Below are 18,959 nucleotides of genomic sequence, written 5' to 3'. Positions count from 1 at the left end.
AAACTTTGTCAGATTGTTAACAACAATTTTGCTCCTTGTGTATCGTGTCCCAAGTCTTTCACTTCCTAAAAGCCTGGAGGACAAGGTCAAACATTCACAATAATGTGAGTCATCACAATAAACATCACAATAACGTTGGCATGATCCCAGACGAGGCTCAGGCAGACCATAGTGCTTTGATTTCTGGCGATCGTTTCTGGAACACTTTACACTGACACCCTGTGCAGGGATCTGCAGAGGGGCAGCGTTGTCCCGTCCTGTAGCATCGGACAGTTCAGATCACAGAGCTGCTGGAAACAGGCAGGAGGCGGGGGCGAAATCTTATCCATGAGAAACTGTTTGTGTTTCTGCAGGCAGAGGGAGTCTGAGCCCGAACAGCACAGCCTTCACTGGGCTGACTTGCTGCATTGTTTTGCCCTGGTTTCCAAAGACTTGTGTAGGCGGTAGAAGAGGTTTATGAAAACAAACACAGACCAGAAAAGCCCAGTGCTGTGTTCAGTCCCAGCCGCTGCAGCGCCCGGAGCCGCGGTGAGGATGTCCCGGGTGAGCCCCGCGCTCCCCTCCGGCACTGCCCGCGGTGCCCGTGCGGGTCTCCCTGGCTCGGGTCCCCTCCGGATCAGCCCCACGTGCCCGTGCCAGCCGGGGCTGGAAGCGGTGACCTGCCCTCCTCCTCGGCCCCTTCCCTCTGCCCATATCCTCGCCCCCTCCGTGCTCCCTCTCCCCCAAACCCCTGCGGTCGCTGTATTTTTTAGCCTCCTTTTGTGCTGCTTTTCCCCTTTACTGGGGACTCAGTAAATCTCCCTGAACCGATGGAAGGTCTGATTCCACCCTTCAGCAGAGAAGGAATCGGGAGCAGCGTCCCACCCCGCTGGAGGATGGAGCTGGTGGGAGGATGCCGAGAGATGTCTCCACAAACAGAGCATGACTCTCCACCCTCCCCAGCACACGCTCCCATGTCCATAGGAAAAATTGCCAAATCAGTATGTCCTCAAGCTTTTCTTTTCCTGAAGGGAACTGCATCCAAGTTTTATCTCCAAGCATTTTGTTAGACAACGTGCAGGTACTGCTCAGCTGCCAGCAGCAGGTTTGAGCAGTAAGTGTTAAACTCTTCCAAGGGACTCTGAAATAGGATGTTCACAGTGCTGTTCAGGGCATACATGGGCACACCAACAGCTGAGGACAAACCATGTCAGGGGTTTATGTGCTACAAACAAGGAACAGGCACTAAGTTGCCGGTCACAGCAGTTCAGCTGTCACTGCAATACCTTCCGCAATCAGAATTTTCTTATTTTTTGAAAGGAACTGCAGCTAAATTTTACCTCCAAGGATTTACTTTCCAGGCACCAGTGATATGCAGACTGTAAAGGAGAGAAGAGCCGGGAGGAATTGCTCACTCCCACCCTGAACTCACAGCCAGCCTCTCACGCTGGCTGTGAGAAGGGAGAAAGTGGGGGGAAGAACAAATCCCAGATTACTCCCCAGATCTGTGACTGGGTACAGGCCTCTTGTTCATATCCTATGACATCCCAGTGACTCAAAGAAAGTTGTGACTGAGTTGTCTTTTCACTCACTTGATGATTTTTTTGTGTGACTGTAAAATGTAGCAAAAAGCATAAACAACACCATGATAAACTCTCAGGCTGGGCCATTAGTCATTGAAAAGTGTTCTCCCCCTTGAAATACAATGCAGATTGTCTAAGCATAACATTTTGAAGTGATGCAAACAATGACGCTGATTCTTGGGATGCAAACATTGATAAAATGCCATTTTTCTCTATGTCAATATTGATAAACGTGTCTTGAAAAGCCGTAGTACTAAAGGTTAAAAAATAAAATTAACTTGCACCTATGAAATTCAGCTCTTTTAATTTATATTTATTCTTTAAAAACAACCATAAAAAGCTTCTTGTCATAATTTATTCTTGAAATGAGTCTTGCCTCAAGAGTTTCCATAGTTACAGATGTTTCTGGGTTTGTAATGTTTGCACAATTGACATTTACTGCACAATGAAAACCTCTAATTGATTTTTCTGCCTGGAGAGGAGAACACAAGCACTGGGCGATACGTGTGGTACCCAACTGGCAGCCGTGCCCGAAGGGCTGCAGGAGTGAAACAACACAGGGCAACGCTCATAAATAACATGACAAGCCACAGGGTAAGTTCATCAGCGGAGAGCAGCAGTGGAGGGGGCAGCTGGTACCCCCCTGCCAAGCCCTAGGTCTGCTGGGACCATCCCATGGGGCAGTGGTGTGGCCCTGCAGGAGCACTCAGCACTCAGCACTCGGCACCCAGCACCAGCCACTGTGCTCCAGACATGAGGGTGCGAAGTTTGACTCACATGAAGCATTCTCAAACTAAGAAATCTAAATCTGAAATAGAGGAAATAGTGCAGGGAGAAAGGAAATAATGGGAAGAGGCCCAAAGAAATCCTGGAAGGTGGCTGCAGCTCTGCCACGGCCCAGTGAACTCAAACATAGCCTGGGGGTCCTCCCACTCACACTGCACTCTCTTTGTGATAGTGGAGAAATCCTTTCCACACTGTTTACTCAGCATGGCTGGGTGTTTGCGAGGCTGGCAGGTAAAGTGATGGTCCAAAGCAGTGACCAAAAACCAGCCTGCCCAGCCCACCCCTGAGACCAGGCACAGCCCCCCATCCCTGTCTGTCCCCCAGTCCCTGTCTGTCACTCTGCCTCTCTGCTCTCCCACAGCCAAACAGCCATCGCTGGTCACCCACACATACTCCTTGTAGGGGCTTCAAATGACCAAAGACACTACCAAAGAAAAAAATATTTTCACTATTATTTTTTTTAAAATGGTACTTTCAAGTGTTTGCACTAAGTTAGCTATATTGACAGCAGTATCTAAGTCCTCAAAGTGAAGATTTGGATATACAGTGCATTATATTTCAAAGTTGCCTTGTTGCATCTTCATAATAATGGGAAATGATGACTCATGTTGGGGAGAAACAGAATCAATTTATACTGAGAAAAGTAAATCCATTCTCTGCTGCTGTAACTCACAGGACTGTCATTTCAGTTAAATGTGTGAACTCTTTTTCAGATGTAATCCCATTTTCTGAAATCACCTCTCACTAGGACATTCTTTTTCCTTCTTTGCTGGCTGTTAGATTATTTTCCACTACTTTTAATCAGGCAACAATGGGATCAGGAGAGAAGTATCTAAGGAGAAAACAAGGTGGATTAAAGCGTTAGAGCTGTAGCAAATCAAGAAAGATTAGGAATTTCAATTTATAGTCCCAGAGGCTAATGCGGCTGAGATCTGCAAGAGCAGTTTAATGGGCTGATGAGAACAACATCAGGCTAAACTTCTTGTCTCCTTAAATCCGTTTTCCTCTTCTCCTGCTGTTATCCAGATAGTACTTTTTCTGCTGTTTTGAGGAGCCACGAGATAAAAGCAAATTATGTAAAGACATATATGGTGTGATTTGTGGGATAACTCTCTGTTGAGAGGCTGCTTGGGGTCATTCTGGGCTCCAGTGACCAGGCACTGGGGCTGTCAGGGGCTCCTGTCTGTGAGGGGGTGCAGCCCTGGGGGTGTCTCAGCCAGCCTTTTCCATAAATCTTATTCCGATGTAAAGCATTAATGACAGCGAAAATTCTTTAAGAAAACCGAAATTACTTTTAAAAAGTATTAAGCATGGTTGGAAAAGTGCACTAACTTGAGTTGGAGTTGAGGGTACTTTAAGAATTAAAAGACATTTTTCATGGAGTGGTGACAGGAGCTTGTTTCCTGCATGGAGAGTTGCCTGGGAGCCCACAGGGCTCATAAACTCAGTGGGGTTGGACATTAACCACGACTGTACAGCCTAACAGAGGGAATGGGGAACTGGAGCTGGAGTAAAGGTGTTCCTGTAGAGAGCCCTGGTGGAAAGTGAAAAAACCAACACAAAACACAGAAGGTGCCAGGGACTGACATCGTGTGCTGTATCCTGGTGAGGGATGGGTCCTGACAGGCAGTGTGAGAGCTGTGGAGAGCATCAGCAGAACGAGCAGCACTCAAGTTCAATGTGGGAAAAGAATGGAGAGAGAGAGACAAAGCGAGGGGATGGGAAAACTGCTGTCATGCAGTGTCCTGGGAGGCTACAGTGGGGCTTTTGCCAGCGCCAGCTGCTGGCGTGCTGCTGTATTTTAGACCCCTGCTCAAACTCTTAATTGTGTGTTTCAAAATTCAAGCTCCTGAGGAATCAGCTGCAATATTGCCAATAGCAGCGAGGGCTAATTGGGGTTTTCCTTTTCTATTAATTTCTGTTCTTCAGCTTCCATGCTTCAATTATAGCTGACAATAAGGCAGACCAGGGGGTTATTACATGGGTGAGGAACAAGCCCAGGTGAGCTGAGAGAAACCCTATCTCACCCCAGCACTGCCGTGGAACACATAGCAGTGACTGCCCTGGCAGGAGGACCCTAAGCCAAGAAGAACTTTGGAGGGCCCCACAACAGAGCCCAGCTGTAGCACACTGCAGGTGACCAGCAGGAATCAAGTCATCTGCCAACAAGAAAAGGACAGCAGCGGCTGCTGATCCCAGCGCTGGTCCAGTGACACTCACTGCTCCATCTCTCACCCTCATCCCTCCTCACACTGGGCTGTGCTCCAGGCAGGACTCGGGACACCACCACCCCAGCAAAGAATAGCTGGAGCATTTCCAGTCCCACTCTCCTCACTGCTTCATGCCTCAGATTTCAACCAGGGTTTATTTAAATTGGTTGGTCATAGCAGAGTTACTTTGTTTGAAGGCTAAGCCAAAACCATTTGGCAGCTGGACAAGAAAATCTCAAACAAACAAACAAACTCCCCTTAAACCGTAGGCATTGCTTAATTCTTCAGCCTTAAGCACAAAACACCTTAGAGAAATCATCAGTTCTGTACGAGTAATGAGGCCAGAACTGTTTCAGTCCAAGCTACAGCCTTTGGATTTTTGGTGATTGTTGCTTTGGCTGCAGCACTGAGCTGGACTCACTGGCATCGAGTGCCACAGAGCCCTGGGCACCTTCCCCATGGGATGGGGCACAAGTCAGGGTGGCCAAGCAGAGGCACAGGCTGTCTTTTCCACTGTAATAACAAGGCAAGAAAAAGCCTAACTAGTGCTTTCCTGTCTGTTCTCCAGGAGCACGGCCCCATTTTGGCGACGGATGTGAGTCCATGCACACACAGAATTGAAATAGGACACAAGGAAACTGGCTGGAAAAAACCATTTAATGATTCCCTTCGGGATGTTTTCTACGCAAATACCCAGGTTGTGGATTTCACGCTGATTTGGTTACTGATGCAGACTGAGACTGACACACTCCGGTTTTACACTGAGCTACCAAGAAAGTGCTACAATAGCCAGCAAGGTAGAGGAGCTTCTTGCTCTTCAGGATCCCCATCTCTGCCGGCATTGGGATAACCCTGTGTGGCACTGGGGGCTCTGAGGGGCTCCAGCTGCTTGAACAATGACTGTGTCACGGGGAAGATGACAGTGTAGCATGGGGGGGATGTTCCAGACTGTGCTTCCCCTCCAGGCCAGGACCAGCTCTGTCTGTTTTCCCTGGCACGTGCTTGTTGAATGTGCACTTGGGAATCTCCAACAATATAGACACTACAGAGTCTCTGGAAAGTTGGTTCTGCCATCAGCTGAACTTACCACTAACGAGTTTCCTTGTGCCTAAACCAAACTTTTCTTGCCCCAAGTTAAGCACACTAGGTTTGTTCTGTTTGCTACAGGGAGTTACCCATCCCCTGCCTCTTTCCAATGTCTGTGCAAGTTCTCAAGGCCGGCTGTGTCTCCTGTGGTCAGCTCTTCCACAGCCTCAGCAACACATTTTACTATCTAGGCTGTGGCTTCTGGTCATTCCCATCCTGTCATCGGGACTTTGAGCTCTGCTTCCCAGCCCTGCCATGCCCAGTCAACGTCCAGCCCAGGGGAGGTCAACCCTGCCTGATGATGAGCAGTTCCCTTTCTGTGTCCAGCTGCCAGGTTTGGGAGAACATGGTCCACTGCTGGAGTGGCCCCTGGTGATTTGCTCCTGGGGGTGCTGATGGCAGAGGAGCGTGTGCTGCCCAGGGAGGGCTCCACGGGAAGGCAGCCAGCACTGTCAGTGGGAATGGGGACCCTGAGCGAGTCCACTGCCAGCCAAGGCTGGGTCAATGGGACCTGAAGATGGTCAGCACCACCACTGGGCACAGGGACCCTGAGTCTTGGCCTGCCCAACCACTGCTGGGACAATGAGGTCTGCAGGATGTCATCAGCCTTGGCCAGACCCAGCATCTGGTCATGCCACCACACCCTCCCCACACAGCTCCTCTGGCGATCCTGCTCCCCAGACACCTCAGGGAAAAAACTACTGATGCTGAGGAAACCTCGCAACAGTCAGTGGTGCAGAAAAACATCTGTCAGGATCCAAACTGAGAATCCCAGTCTGGTTTTACCTCTGTCCCAAGAAACTTGAACGAAGTTTTCAGAAGAAGAAGACTAATAAATCAAGACCATACTTCTCCGGGCCCTGCTCGAGGGAGCTGGTTAAAATTAGCAAGGAATGTGGACCGGAGGAGCCCTGCCTCACGTTGCAGCGCCCAAGCTGCGGCGCCGCACTGAGCCCGTCCTGGCGCTTCCAAAAAAGGCCATAACCAGCTCTGGGAGATCGGTCCCCGCACTCCCCACACGCCCCAGAGTACGCAGAGCAAGGTACTGGCCTTCCGACTGAGAAATGAGCTCCTAGCAAGGAAAGGGGAGGTCAAGGTCTGAACTTCAAACTCCAATTTAAATATTGGGGAAGGAATGAGATGAGGCATCCCTGGGTCCTTGTGGGTTTCAGAGTTTTTTCCACATATGGCTGAATATTAATGGATCGCTCTGCCCAAACAGTTGAAGGGAGGCTGCTGAGTCACGGACTGCAGAGAGCTCACTGCATCCCAGAGGGGAGAGTGATGGAGGGAGCACCTCGGCTGCGGCACCAGCCACAGCATGCAGCGAGGTTAAGGAAATGTCCTCTGGATGTTCCAGAGGAAAATCCTAGAGTCCTAAGCATGCAGTAAAAATCAGAGGGAAACATCTGTTACCGCAATCCCAATGGAGTCATCAGTAGGTTTTAGGGAGGCAGGGACAGGCCTGGCATTGCAGTGCCCAGACAGGCAGCCTGGTCCAGTGCAGGGCGGGCAGGAAGGGTTCCCAAAGGCTTCCCAGAATTCACTTCTGCTGGTTGGAAATTGAGCGTGTAAAGGGATGTCTGGCTGCTGCCTAATTTGCTCTGCAGGCAGCAGCAAGGTCCCTGCTAGCACATCCTCCTTGGCACAGGACAAAGCCCCCATGAAGGGTCAAACGTCACACGGGAGCAGCTCATTGCTGCTAAGCAGACGCCTGTTTCAAAAACTGCATGCCAGGTTTTCCTGGTTGTTTCCAGGCAACAAATAATCTGCACTTTTAAAAGGACCCTTCATCTTTCTTAAGAAAAGATGGCGATGGTGGAACATGTACCAGCAACAGTGTTGAAGGCCAAGTTGAACAGGGCTTGGAGCAACCCGGTCTAGTGGAAAGTGTAGGGGGTATAACGAGATGAGCTTTAAGCTCCCTTCCAACCCAAACCAGTCTGCGATTCCATGATTAATTCTATGCCAGCCCTCATGGCCAGGCGGCAGTGCCAGCTGCTCTCTGAAGAGCTGCCACCTCACACAACCCACCAAGGCACAGAGAAAGGGGAAGAACCACGTTGAGAGGTGAACAAGCTCAGGATCACCCGCCAAATCGCCTCATTCTCCTCTTCTCCTGCTGTGTCTCTCATTGGGTGGGCCTGTGAACTGTCCAGGAGGTGGGACTGTCCTGCCTCTGTAATGGCAGCACGATGGGATTACGTGGTTTAACAACAGGCTCCTGTAGGAACTTCTTCGAGTTTGGGGTTTTGCTGCAGCCTGTGTTTCTCTCCTCCAGGAGTTCAAATCAGGAGCACTGGAGCAAGCAGTGCCCAGCAGCGAGCGGAACCCAAGGGCTCTCTTCACTATTGCCTTTCTATTTTAAGAACAGGGGATTATTGTTAATATATTTCTTGTGTTTGGTTTCTATCATAGTCAGTTTGTTTAACTAATAGGCAGATTTATTTACTGGAAGGAGGAGGAAAGCAGCAGTTAAAAGGATACAGCAAATCCAACGAACATTAATCTTGTCCACAGCAAAACCAATGGCAGCACCTTGGAATTTTTTCAACTTTTTTGCAAGGTCTTTAGATTGTAGTCAAAATAATGCCTTAATCTGCACATTCCCAACTCCAAGGTCTGGAACAGGAAGGGCTTGTGCTGAAGAACAGTCTTTACTGTAAAATGCAATGAAACTCATTGGGCAACTCAGGAACTGATGCCAAAAAATATAATTCCCATTTATCTCAACAGGAGACTCCTTATTGCTTTCAGGGTCTACGGTATAAGCACTTTTCCAATTTAAAAGATAAAATCTCCAGCAGGAGAGGACAATAATTCCAATTTAATTTTGTCTCCTCACGTTTACCAAACAGTTCCATTCTGTTTCTTGGAGACCACTAATATTAAGATTTGCCTTTTCTGAGAAGCTACAGAAACTTTTACATTTCCATCAAAATGAAATTTCACTTAAAAAAACCCAAACACAAATCCCTCCAAACACAAACAAAAAACCCCAAACAACCCCTCCCCACCCCCCCAAAATAAAACAACAACAAACACCCTTGAAAACTCAGTTGTTTTTTTTCACTTGGGTATTCCCGTCTCTCTCTAAAGAGAGTGCTTCAGACCAAACATTCCCTGTGTGAAATGTTCTGGGAAGAAGCAAGTCCCAGTGAAGTATTTTCACTTTGAACATCACATTTTGGTGAAATGCCACTTCCTTGAAAATGGGCCAGGTGGTGATGATGATCCTGCCCTGGTCCCTACTCCACCCCATGGTTTGTCCAACCCCAGAAGGGGCTGTGTTGGTGGTGCTGGTGAGGGGACCCTTCGCTGTCACCAGGGATGTGTCTGAGCCCAAGGAGAGCCAAAGCCAACCAGGTGCTCAGTGGAGGATGGAGTTGTGGTGCCCAAGCACGGATCAGGGCTCTAAAGGCCACTCTGGATTCTTGGAAAGCACACTGAGTGTGAGATTAATCTCTAGATTTTGGTACCTGTACCCAGAAAAAACACAAGTTATCTGTGAATGACAGTGATGCCTTATAAAAAGCAGTCTTGGTTCTTGGTAACCCATTGCCATTTCTTTCCATGCTTTTATCAGTGCAGAAAAACATTTGATTTTTTGTCCAGTTAAATTCCTTGAGGCTTCCTGTGGTTAAAAATAATAGTAAAGTTTGAAATTTAAAAAAAAAATAAATAAATACTGTCAATCTGAACATCAGCTGGCTGGAGATACTGGCAATAATTTGCTTTTAACTCCAACATCCACAGTTCCTACTCTGAAGCTAAAACTGACACTGACAACCTTTGACCATCCTGACAGTCCCACTAAAATCAGTCAGGCTGTTGACATGAGCAATAACATAATATTACTGCAGTTTATTTGGGGTTAATGATTCACAGAATCACAGGTTCCCAGAATGGCTTGGGTTGGAAGGGACCTTAAAGATCATCTCATTCCATCCCCTGGCATGGGCAGGGATACCTTCCACTAGACCAGGTTACTCAGCAGTAACAGGACAGAGAAGTGCAGAATGTTTATCTGCCTTTTGTGAAGCTGTGTTAAGGCACAAGTTTGAGCATCACAAAACATCCCTTGTCTCTGGGCTCACACACCCAGAGAGGGGATGCTTGCTCACTTTCTCCTTCATTTACATTACAAAATATTAATTTTCTTAACCACCAACACACAGCATTTTGTCAAAGAAAACCATTTTGTTCTCATTACAATGTTTATGTTAAGAGGAAGAATGAGCAGCTTTGTGACAAGAAAACATCTGAGTTTTCCAAAGAAGAGGAGCAAGCTGGCTGTCACGTATTGTTTTGCCGTTGTCCTATTTGCACGTCAGCGTGATCTTTGTTGAAGGTTTGCAAATGAGACTCTTGAGATCCTTTTTAGCCCCCCGCTGAGGGCAAGAGGCACCAGCCAGGGATGCCACAGAGGCAGGAGGACACAGTCCCACTCCCGCCCACGTGCTGTGGGCAGTGCCAGGCCAGCACTCACCCAACTCCCTGCAGCTGTCCACGTGCTCAGGTCTGAAGGAACACAGATCTGCCCACAGCCTTGTTTTGGATGTGGAGCTGAGCAGTCTGGTATCATCTGTCATAACCTGTTCTCAATATCCCTGCTCTGGCTTCCTGGAGGTTTTCTGTCAGCTGTGTGAGCTGCTCTGCTCCCTCCACGCAGGGACAATGTTTTTCTGATGGTGAGCTCCTGACACTGTCAGTCCTTGGGCTTGGGTCCATGGTTTGGGATGCAGACAGCAGCTCCCCTCCTGTGATGACTCAAGGCACTCGCCACTGGGAGAGGAGATGGGGAAATGTTCCTGCCATTTGCCACCACTATGGAGGTCTGGGGCCAGACCCTGCCCTGCCAGGGGCACCCACCCAGCAGGGTTCCAGCCCCATGCCTCACAGCAGCATGACACACCAGTGGGGACATTCCCTCCCCCCAGCCCCCAGTGGACTCTGTCTCCTCCTCCTCTCCATCCCCTGGGAAGCCCAAGAGCCAACCTTGTCAGGCTTTTATTTATTCAGGCCAATAGGTCTTATTTCTTCAATGCTTCCCTGTGCTCATCTTTTTCACATTCATTTTGCCTTCTTACTGTTTTATATGTTCCCTAAAACCAACAACATCAGAGCAAGGATGTATTTGCCTTGCTGAACACTAGACTATCCGTCCATTAAATACTTGCTGTCCTGGGCACTCAGCTGTTTCTCACCAAAAAGCCAAAAGGATGCTTGTGCTCAGCCCTTTCAAGTCACCCTGTGCTCCCCATCCTGACAGGATTTCTGCTCCAAAGGAACAAGATTGATGCTTCCTCCTGCCACCTACATCAACCCTCTCTTCCTACAGCTCCAGCCACACCAGGCAATGTAAGACCCTGTCCAGTGAATCAGGATTAGGCCTTGCTCTCTCTTGAACAGGCTGATCATTAAAAGGAGACTTTTCTAGTCAAGACATGTTACTGATTTGAGAGGTGAAACATTTCCTCTTTTAAGTACAGAACAGCACCTAGGATGGCATCCATCTGAAAGGTGATGGTGCATTGCTCTTCAGAAACACAGTGAATTCTCTTGGTAATCCTGATTACCTGCTCATTTGATCTGGATTTTTTCTGCTCTCTTCTACCCTCCATTATCTTCTTGCACCCTTTGCAGTTTCTCTTCATCCATTATGTTCCTCTCCCAGGAAGGCTGTGCTAGAAGAGCAGATGAAACCTTTACATGAGTAGTTGTGAATAAATGTCTGTGAGAATTCATTACCCACCATCAGTTTTAGCACCTCTCTTGGAAAGCGCTGTCTGTGTGTGAAATACAACAGTCACCGTCACAGCTGATCCAGCAAGCCCCGTCACCTTCTTTCTGTAAGTATACCTAGTCCTCTTGATGCTGGCTTTGTTTGCTTCTCTTATTATCTGCTGTTTGAAAAGGCTGATAATTCTGAAAATCACAGAGGGCTGGTTTGGGAGGGCTGGTTGTCTCTGACAGAGCTGCAGCACCCAGATGTCAGCCGTGGTTCTACCACGCTGCTTTGGGGAAAGGCATCTCTCACACCACTCTGCTTCAGTGTCCTTTTCAGCAGAACTAATGAAGGCATCTCTGCAAAGTTTTTTTAGGCCTCGTTCCCAGTAGCTCTTTGAAGGAAAATACTAGCTGAGAGGCGGCTGGATACAGAGGCATGTAAACCAGCTCTGAGAGTGCCAAAACAAATGAGCTCGTAAAGTGGGAAAGCTCAGGGCTGCATCCCAGGAGTGAGTCCTTCCCTCCACAAATCCCTGCCAAGAGGCACATGTTCACTGCAACACATACTTTGGTTTGCATTCACTTCACTGGATGCTCTGAAAAGCCAAATTCCTGGATGCTCAAGTGCAGTTTTCTCCCCTCTCTCTTATCCCCTTGTCCCCGTCCATTGGCTGCCTCCTGTAAGAACACATGGCTGAAGAGAAAGGAATGAGGTAAGGGTGGATATATGTTTATGCATTAAAAAAAAAGGACAGAAAAAAGAAACAACATGAGTCAATGGTAAAATAGTTGCAGAAAAGAGCACAAAAATAATCTCCATGACAGCGCCAACATCAAAGGCTGTCTGTGATGGGAGGGCACAGAAAGTACTGTTAGACACAGATGAAAGCCTGGGGAGGGGAGAGAAGGGAAAGCAGGAGAGCTCAGTCACAGCAGGTGTGGAGGTGACTCCTCAGGGGCTGAAAAGCCCCATTGCTTAGAGAAGTCACGAGAGGAGAAAAAGCAAGGCTGAACTGCCCCCTTTCCTCTCTAAAGGGGTCAGCTGTGGGGCTGAGGACTAAGGCAGGATCTGTAAAGTTCCCCTCCCTCCATGTCACAGCCATGATGAGCGTTCTGGTTCTGATGATACATTTTTGACACTTACCTGTCTCCTCTGGAAAACCCCAACAAAACACAGGCAGGAGTCCAGTGATCCCATGCTCAGCTGGGCACCTGTCTGGGGCTCTGTTTGTCCCAACTCAAACCCCAAACCTTGTGTGCTACATGAGGACAGTGCTGGTGCTCACAGCAACACAGGCTTTGGGCAGAACTGGAATTCTTTAAAGAATATCTGGTTTATATAAGTCGAAATTAAAAAAAAAAAAAAATCAGAAGACTAGTTATATTTGTGAACATCAGCATAGGGGTAAGGAAAGAAATGAGTGGAGTCACAGTATCTAAGGACTCAAGGGGAAGGTAGGAGGGGCACGATCTAGGAATATGTGGATCTTTTTTGCCAGAAACGTGGGTTGAACATTCCTATTTAAATATGTTGTTAATGTCTTTATATAATTAATTTTTAAGTTGGTCACCATAGCAGCAATGGCAGACTCACATGAATGAAAATAGACTTCAGTATAGATGAGACTAGAGAGTAGCTGGATGTTGTTTTTGCCATCTCTGTCGGTCTTGGATCCACCAGCTCCCAAGAGACTGAGTTCCCCCACCGAGGGCTGATTCCTTTGCCAAGATGCAGGGAGCTGGGCACCCTCTGACTGCTTGGGATCATCTCCTGGGAAGGTGGAGAGCTCTTTTCCATCACACTGAACTTAGGATCCGGACCCAGCTTTATTGCCATCTTCCCAGGTTTCTTTCTGCTCCTGAACAGCAAAGACAAATTTGCTTCCACAGTAACACAAAACACTTGCTTGGTTTGTTTAGTTGGCACCTGTGTAAGGAGTAAGTGAACCCTCATACTCCATCCTCCTAAATCCAGAAAAAATAGAATCCCACTGGGCTCTAGAAGCAGAGGGCTGGTCAATCCCCAGGAACATTGCCCAGCACTCAACACATAGTTTCCAAACCCTTTTGCTGGGGCTCTCAGAGGAGAACAAGGCAGGAAAAAGCTGCCGATGGCATGGGGCTGTCACCCCAGCTCTGACGCTGTCCTCTGACCCCCCCACCATCCCTCCCCATCAGCTGGAGCCATCCTGCTTTCAAGGACAGAATATTCACAGCTGGAGAGAGGAAAGCACAGATGTCCTGCGGAACAGCTGAGTAGCTGGACATTAATTAAAACAAATCTAAGGAAATTAAATTATCTGTGACTGGCTAATAACACTGCAGAAAGTTCTCCAGTGCAAGAACAATAATGTTGCCGTGGACTTGTGGCACTGACAAGGACTGCAAGGACAGCAAGGACAGATGCAGATACCAGGCTGCTTCTCACACAGAAGAAAGGCCCCAAATCATTCCCGGAGTCCTGTAGGAAAGTGTCCACCTGTGATGCCAGAGCCATCACAGGGCCATGGAGGGGACACCAGCAGCCCCTCTTTGCTGACACTGTCTGAACAGCACGGTGGGAATGGAGCTTCCTCTTACTCCGTGCCTTGACTTTCTCCTTGAAGGAAATCTCTGGTGGAAGATTTACACATGTCTAGGTTAACATAAACAGGGAGTGGAAAAGGAAGTTTACACCAAATGGAAAGAGAGAGAGTTTTCCAAACAGGCTTTTTGCTGAGCCTTATCTAAGTGAAACAGCCATGCTTGGCCATCCAGGGAAGGTCTGGGAGAGAGTCCTGTGCTGAGGGGGCACGTGGTCACAGGACACTGGGGATTTCAATCCTGCACTCGGAGAAAACTGATTGAGATCAGGGTCATCAGGGATTAGGTAAATAAACTGCTTTCCTGCTATAGAGAGAGGCTTGATGTTCCAGTCATTAGGCTGAAGAGAAAAAAACAGCTAAAAAGGAAGGTGGCGTCAGTCCTTCATCCATTCCTGATCCATGGATATCAAGCAGCAGCAGCGTTTCTGGAATGCTGAAGATGTTTTATGAGAGAGATGATCTCAGGGCAACTTTTTGCCAGGCTCGATGCCTTGTTCCTGGGCTGGGTTGGGCACCTTAAGGCCTGGGGGCAGCTGGCCCGTGGAGCACATGGCTGATTTCAGCTCACTTGTGTGCCCAAAGCGGGACCCCTGGCTGCTGGTGCGGAGGGCAGGGCCCCCCATGGCAAGGCTCAGGGGCTCCCTCGGGGTGCACTGCGGTGAGATGAGGGCCAGGCACTGCCCCCACCCAGTCAGGCCCCAAGCCCCTCCCGTGCAGGCTCCGTGCACGTTCCCTCCAGCCTCCTGTGGTCTTGTGGCTGGTGGTTTCCTCCCTGCTCGGTATCGTGGCAGTGCTGCACACACCAGGTCCCCAGGCAGCCGGTTACACAGCCAGGGTCAGAAAACCAATATGGGTTTGTTTCATTTTTTTTTACTTGTTCCTAGGAAATCGAAACACGATTTTTATCAGAGATGAATTCGCTTCCATGACCATCTAGGTTTCTGCCAGAGGCAAGTGCTGTCTCTCTAGGAAGGGAGGTTCAGCCAAAGGCTCTCTTCGGCTTGGTTTGTTTTCCAGATCCACTGTACTAGTTTTCCAGCCTTTTGACCAATTTCCATGTGCTTTATTAGGGACTAAGGCCTATTAACCAGCTGCAGGTTTCACTGAGGAAGGGAGGCAGGAGATCCTACTGAGAGGAGCACAGCTGGAGGGACCGTGGACGCTGGTGCAGTGGATGGACAGATGGACACTGCTCCAGACGCATGGACATTGCTCCAGGCAGACGGACAGACAGAGAACGCTCTCCAGCCCAGGCTCAGTCCTTGGGGAGGGAACCGCCTGGTCTAGACCTGCTTCTCATTCTGCAATCTGCTGAAGGGTTTGGGATTAACGAGGTGATAACTTGGACTCCCCAGTATTGTAGCCAGGCCACATCCCAACGAGGAAAGTGAAGCACTGAACTATTTATGTTCCAGTTCCTACAGCTATTTTTAATAGAGCTTTGGAGACTTGCTGTATTATCCTGCCTTTTTAGTGTCTGCCTCTTTTCTTAATCTCATTTTCCCTGCCCTTTCTTTATCTTTAGATCAATTTATACCATCCTTTTTATCATGGTCTAATCAGAACACACTTTATGATTTCAGATAAATGTAGTCATGGTAATTTTCCACTCCATTTAGGTCAAGTCAGGATGAAACAATTTTTTTAAATCTTATCTAGTAACCACCAGAAATGGCTCCTTGTTAAACTATCTGTCCCCTTGCTTTTCTAACTTTATTAGATTTTAATGTCAACTGTCAGTCTCCTTTTTTGGGTTCTTCAGGAAATTGGTTCTGTGCCGCAAACCAGCCTGCCAACCCTGGGAAGAAAGGCAGGCAGGGTGGCCCTTTTCCATCAGTGGGTGGCTGATGGGGCCCTTCCGTCCCTCCAGTCCCACAAGCACAGCTATCCCGTGATCCCCCTCAGGCCGTGGCAGCTGTGTGGCCTCAGCCACATGCCACACGTTGGGCTGTGTGTGGCATGGGGCTGTTTGTGGCTCTTTAGCATCCAAACTGGCCTCTTGGAGCAGGGCTCACAGGCACCCAGACACACAGACAGTGGCTGGGGGTGGGCTTCACCAATACGGGCACACAGCAGCCACTGTGATAATCTGCACTAATCCATAGGGGCTTGGTACCAGCCCCCCACATCCCCTCTGCCATGGCCATGTTTGAGATTTATCTGTTTAGGGATGTTTGGGAGAACACTGCAGCAGGTTTGGGAGTGGCAGCAGAGGCTGGGGAGAAATCCCATGCGGGAGCTCTGTCTCTGCTGTATAAGCCCGGATTCCAGTCCTGTCACACCAGTGACAGGTCTGTGGGCATGTCCTCTGACCCTACCTAAGTTTTGGTGCTGTCACACCAACAGTGGAGCTGTGAGCACATCCTGTGACCCTGCCTAGGTTTCAGTGTGACAGGGCTGTTGGCATCTCCTGGTGATCTCGCCCAGGGCTCCACTTACTCTCTGCGGCCAGCAGAAATCTGCCTCGCTCTTCTGAAGCACGTGGACCAGGGCTCTGTTGGCTTTGGGTGACACACACTGTCTGAGGTTTAATAATATCACCAGGAATAATATTATTCAGCTTCAAGCAAGCTGGTAGAATGTTAATCTTTTCATTTGATATTGCGTGATTTCAAAAGCATTTATGTGCCAGATTGTCACACTTCTTCTCTATTCTGTCCTCTCTCTGAGGATGGCATTGGTTCCAGCTCTGAAGTGCAAATACCAGTCCCAGAGCTCCTGCTTCCTTGCAAAGGTTAAGAACACACTGATCTACTGTTCCTGTCTGTCTGGAAAAGGGCAGGAGATGGGGACTGGGATGAGGGCCCTGGCACAGCACAGGCACAGCACAGTCCCAGCTTGGCCACAGATGGCTCCGTAGCCCTGCTGGGTTATAATGGCCTCTTGCATACACTTCATATTCTGTTTATATTTGAGGGGTTGTTTTATTGGCAAAGGTGTATGTTCAAGACTTCTGAGGGTGTGTGAAGTGAGGGTAAAAGTGTTTCGGACAAACACTGTTTTTAAACTTCAGTGTAATTAGGGTAGTTAAACATTTTAATTTTAAAATCATAATTAGTCTGTTGGCCAGGGTGCTCTGAGGCTGGGCAGCAGAGTGCGGGACCCTCTGTGGAGGAGGAGTTGGACAGAGTTCAGGGAACCAACGGGGCTTTGGACAGGGAAAACCCAGCCCGACGAGCACAAGGGGAGGGGAAGGAGGCTCCGTGTTCCCGAGCTGCACTGAGCTCCCAGGGCGAGTCTGGAGGATGCCCAGTGCCTTGCTGCGGGATCCAATAACGGGATGTGCCACAGCACAGCTCTCCACCGCCTGTGCCAGCCTGTCTCCTGGCTGCCAGCACTCCCTCCCGCGCATGCTGGAAGGGCACAGCATTCCTTAGCCAATAACCCTGGGTTTTTTTACAGCACGTACAACTTGTTTTCGGCTGGTCTCACGTCCCCTCCCCGCAGCCCGGCCGGAGTGTCCCGCTGGCAGCGGGGCCGCCGCCCCTGTCAGTCCCCGGACGAGCCCCAGGGGTGGCTCACGGCGGGTCCGGGGAGCTGCCAACAGCGAGGTGCCAGCTGGAGAGAGCTGGCCTGCTGCCCGGGCCACTCGGACAGCGCAGGGACAGAGCAGCGAGACAGGAGAGCTGGAGCAAGCCCACCCGCCTAGGGAAGGTGTGTGAACTTGGCACAGCCTGCCCTGCCCTGCCCTGCCCTGCCCAGCCAGCACGTCGGGGCATTGCACTGAGGTGGGACTGCAGCTGCCCCAACACAGGGCTGCCCTGAATGTGTGAGATGCTGAAATTTTGAGATGGTGTCCAAAGGGCTCAGCGTATTCAGCCTCATCATCTCTCTGCTGTGAAGAATATACATGTATGTGAACTCCTCTAGAACAAAATAAAATCTGGGTTGCCCAGTAGCCTGCAGAGTTTAAATTCTGTGGATTACACTACAGATACTGCTGCTTAATAATTAAAGGTGGCAGCACTACAACAAAGAGTGCTAAAATCAAAGGGAAGCAAAAGGGAAATTACTTGGTGATGCTTTTATTGGGTTTTAACTGCAGCATAAAAAGATTAAAATGTAATTTCTACTTTCAAAATGAACTGAAGTGGAAAAGAACAGACTCCCCAGGCATTGATCTCTTGTCTTTCACTGAGTTCCCTAAGACACCTCAGGACCCCTCTGTGGCACAAAACCCTCTTTCTGGGAGCTGCCAGCCCCAGGAGGGGCAGTGAGATGCAATGACCTCATTTCACTTGGAAAAAACCTCTAACATCATCGAGTCCAACCTTTCCAATCAGCACTGCCAAGGCCACTGCTAGCCCATGTCCCCAGGTGCCACATCCACATGTCTATTAAATCCCTCCAGGGTTGGGGACTCCACCACTCCCTGGGCAGCTGTGCCAGGGCTGGACAACCCTTTTCAGGAAGGAACTTTCCCTAATATCCTGTCCCCTGGTGCAACTTGAGGCTGTTTTCTCCTGTCCTGCTGCTTGTTCCTTGGGAGAAGAGACCAACACCCAGGTCTTTGCTGGTCTGGGGGTGGGGGGTAGGTTTTTAATTTTTAAGACATTTGTGACTTACCCGGGGAAGGCAGCTGAGGTATAAGGGGACTGATGCATCCGGTGCTTGCCAAATTTCATGTGTCCTGCTTTTACAGAGAGAGAAGATAATGCCCCATGCCCTTACGGCTCTCGGCTCCTCTTGCCCCAGGGAAACACTGACACTTTAAGGTCGGAAACGCCCCATGCCCAGCCCTCCCGCCCGGCCGCGGTTCCAGCAGCAGCAGCGCTATGGAAACAGCTCTCGTGAGAGCTGCCTTAATAAGTTTGGCTGTTTGTTTTGGTCTGCGCTGTAATGGGGAAGAGGGGAACTGTTCGTTTGAGGGGTTTTAGATTTCTTCTAGGTACGAGTTAGGAAGTAAACAGCCTAAAGACATGAAGTGAATGTTATCAGGAGTATGGTGCTCTAATTATAATTACATAACTCATATTTCAATTTTATGGGAATATTAAAAG

At 49.1% G+C, this 18,959-nt stretch overlaps 1 long non-coding RNA gene across 1 annotated transcript; it reads right to left on the bottom strand.

The window, feature by feature from the left end:
* Positions 1-2,788: 2,788 nt before the first annotated feature.
* LOC135418277 (uncharacterized) lies at positions 2,789-18,713 on the bottom strand. The gene is made up of 2 exons (XR_010432380.1): positions 18,526-18,713; positions 2,789-12,068 (listed from the first exon to the last, which is right to left on the bottom strand). It is a non-coding gene; the product is annotated as an uncharacterized LOC135418277 (long non-coding RNA).
* Between the last annotated feature and the right edge of the window lie 246 nt (positions 18,714-18,959).

The sequence above is a fragment of the Pseudopipra pipra genome, chromosome 8 (assembly GCF_036250125.1).
Source record: "Pseudopipra pipra isolate bDixPip1 chromosome 8, bDixPip1.hap1, whole genome shotgun sequence".
In the NCBI taxonomy this organism is placed as follows: Eukaryota; Metazoa; Chordata; class Aves; order Passeriformes; family Pipridae; genus Pseudopipra; species Pseudopipra pipra.
This window is presented reverse-complemented; position numbering and strand designations above follow the sequence as displayed.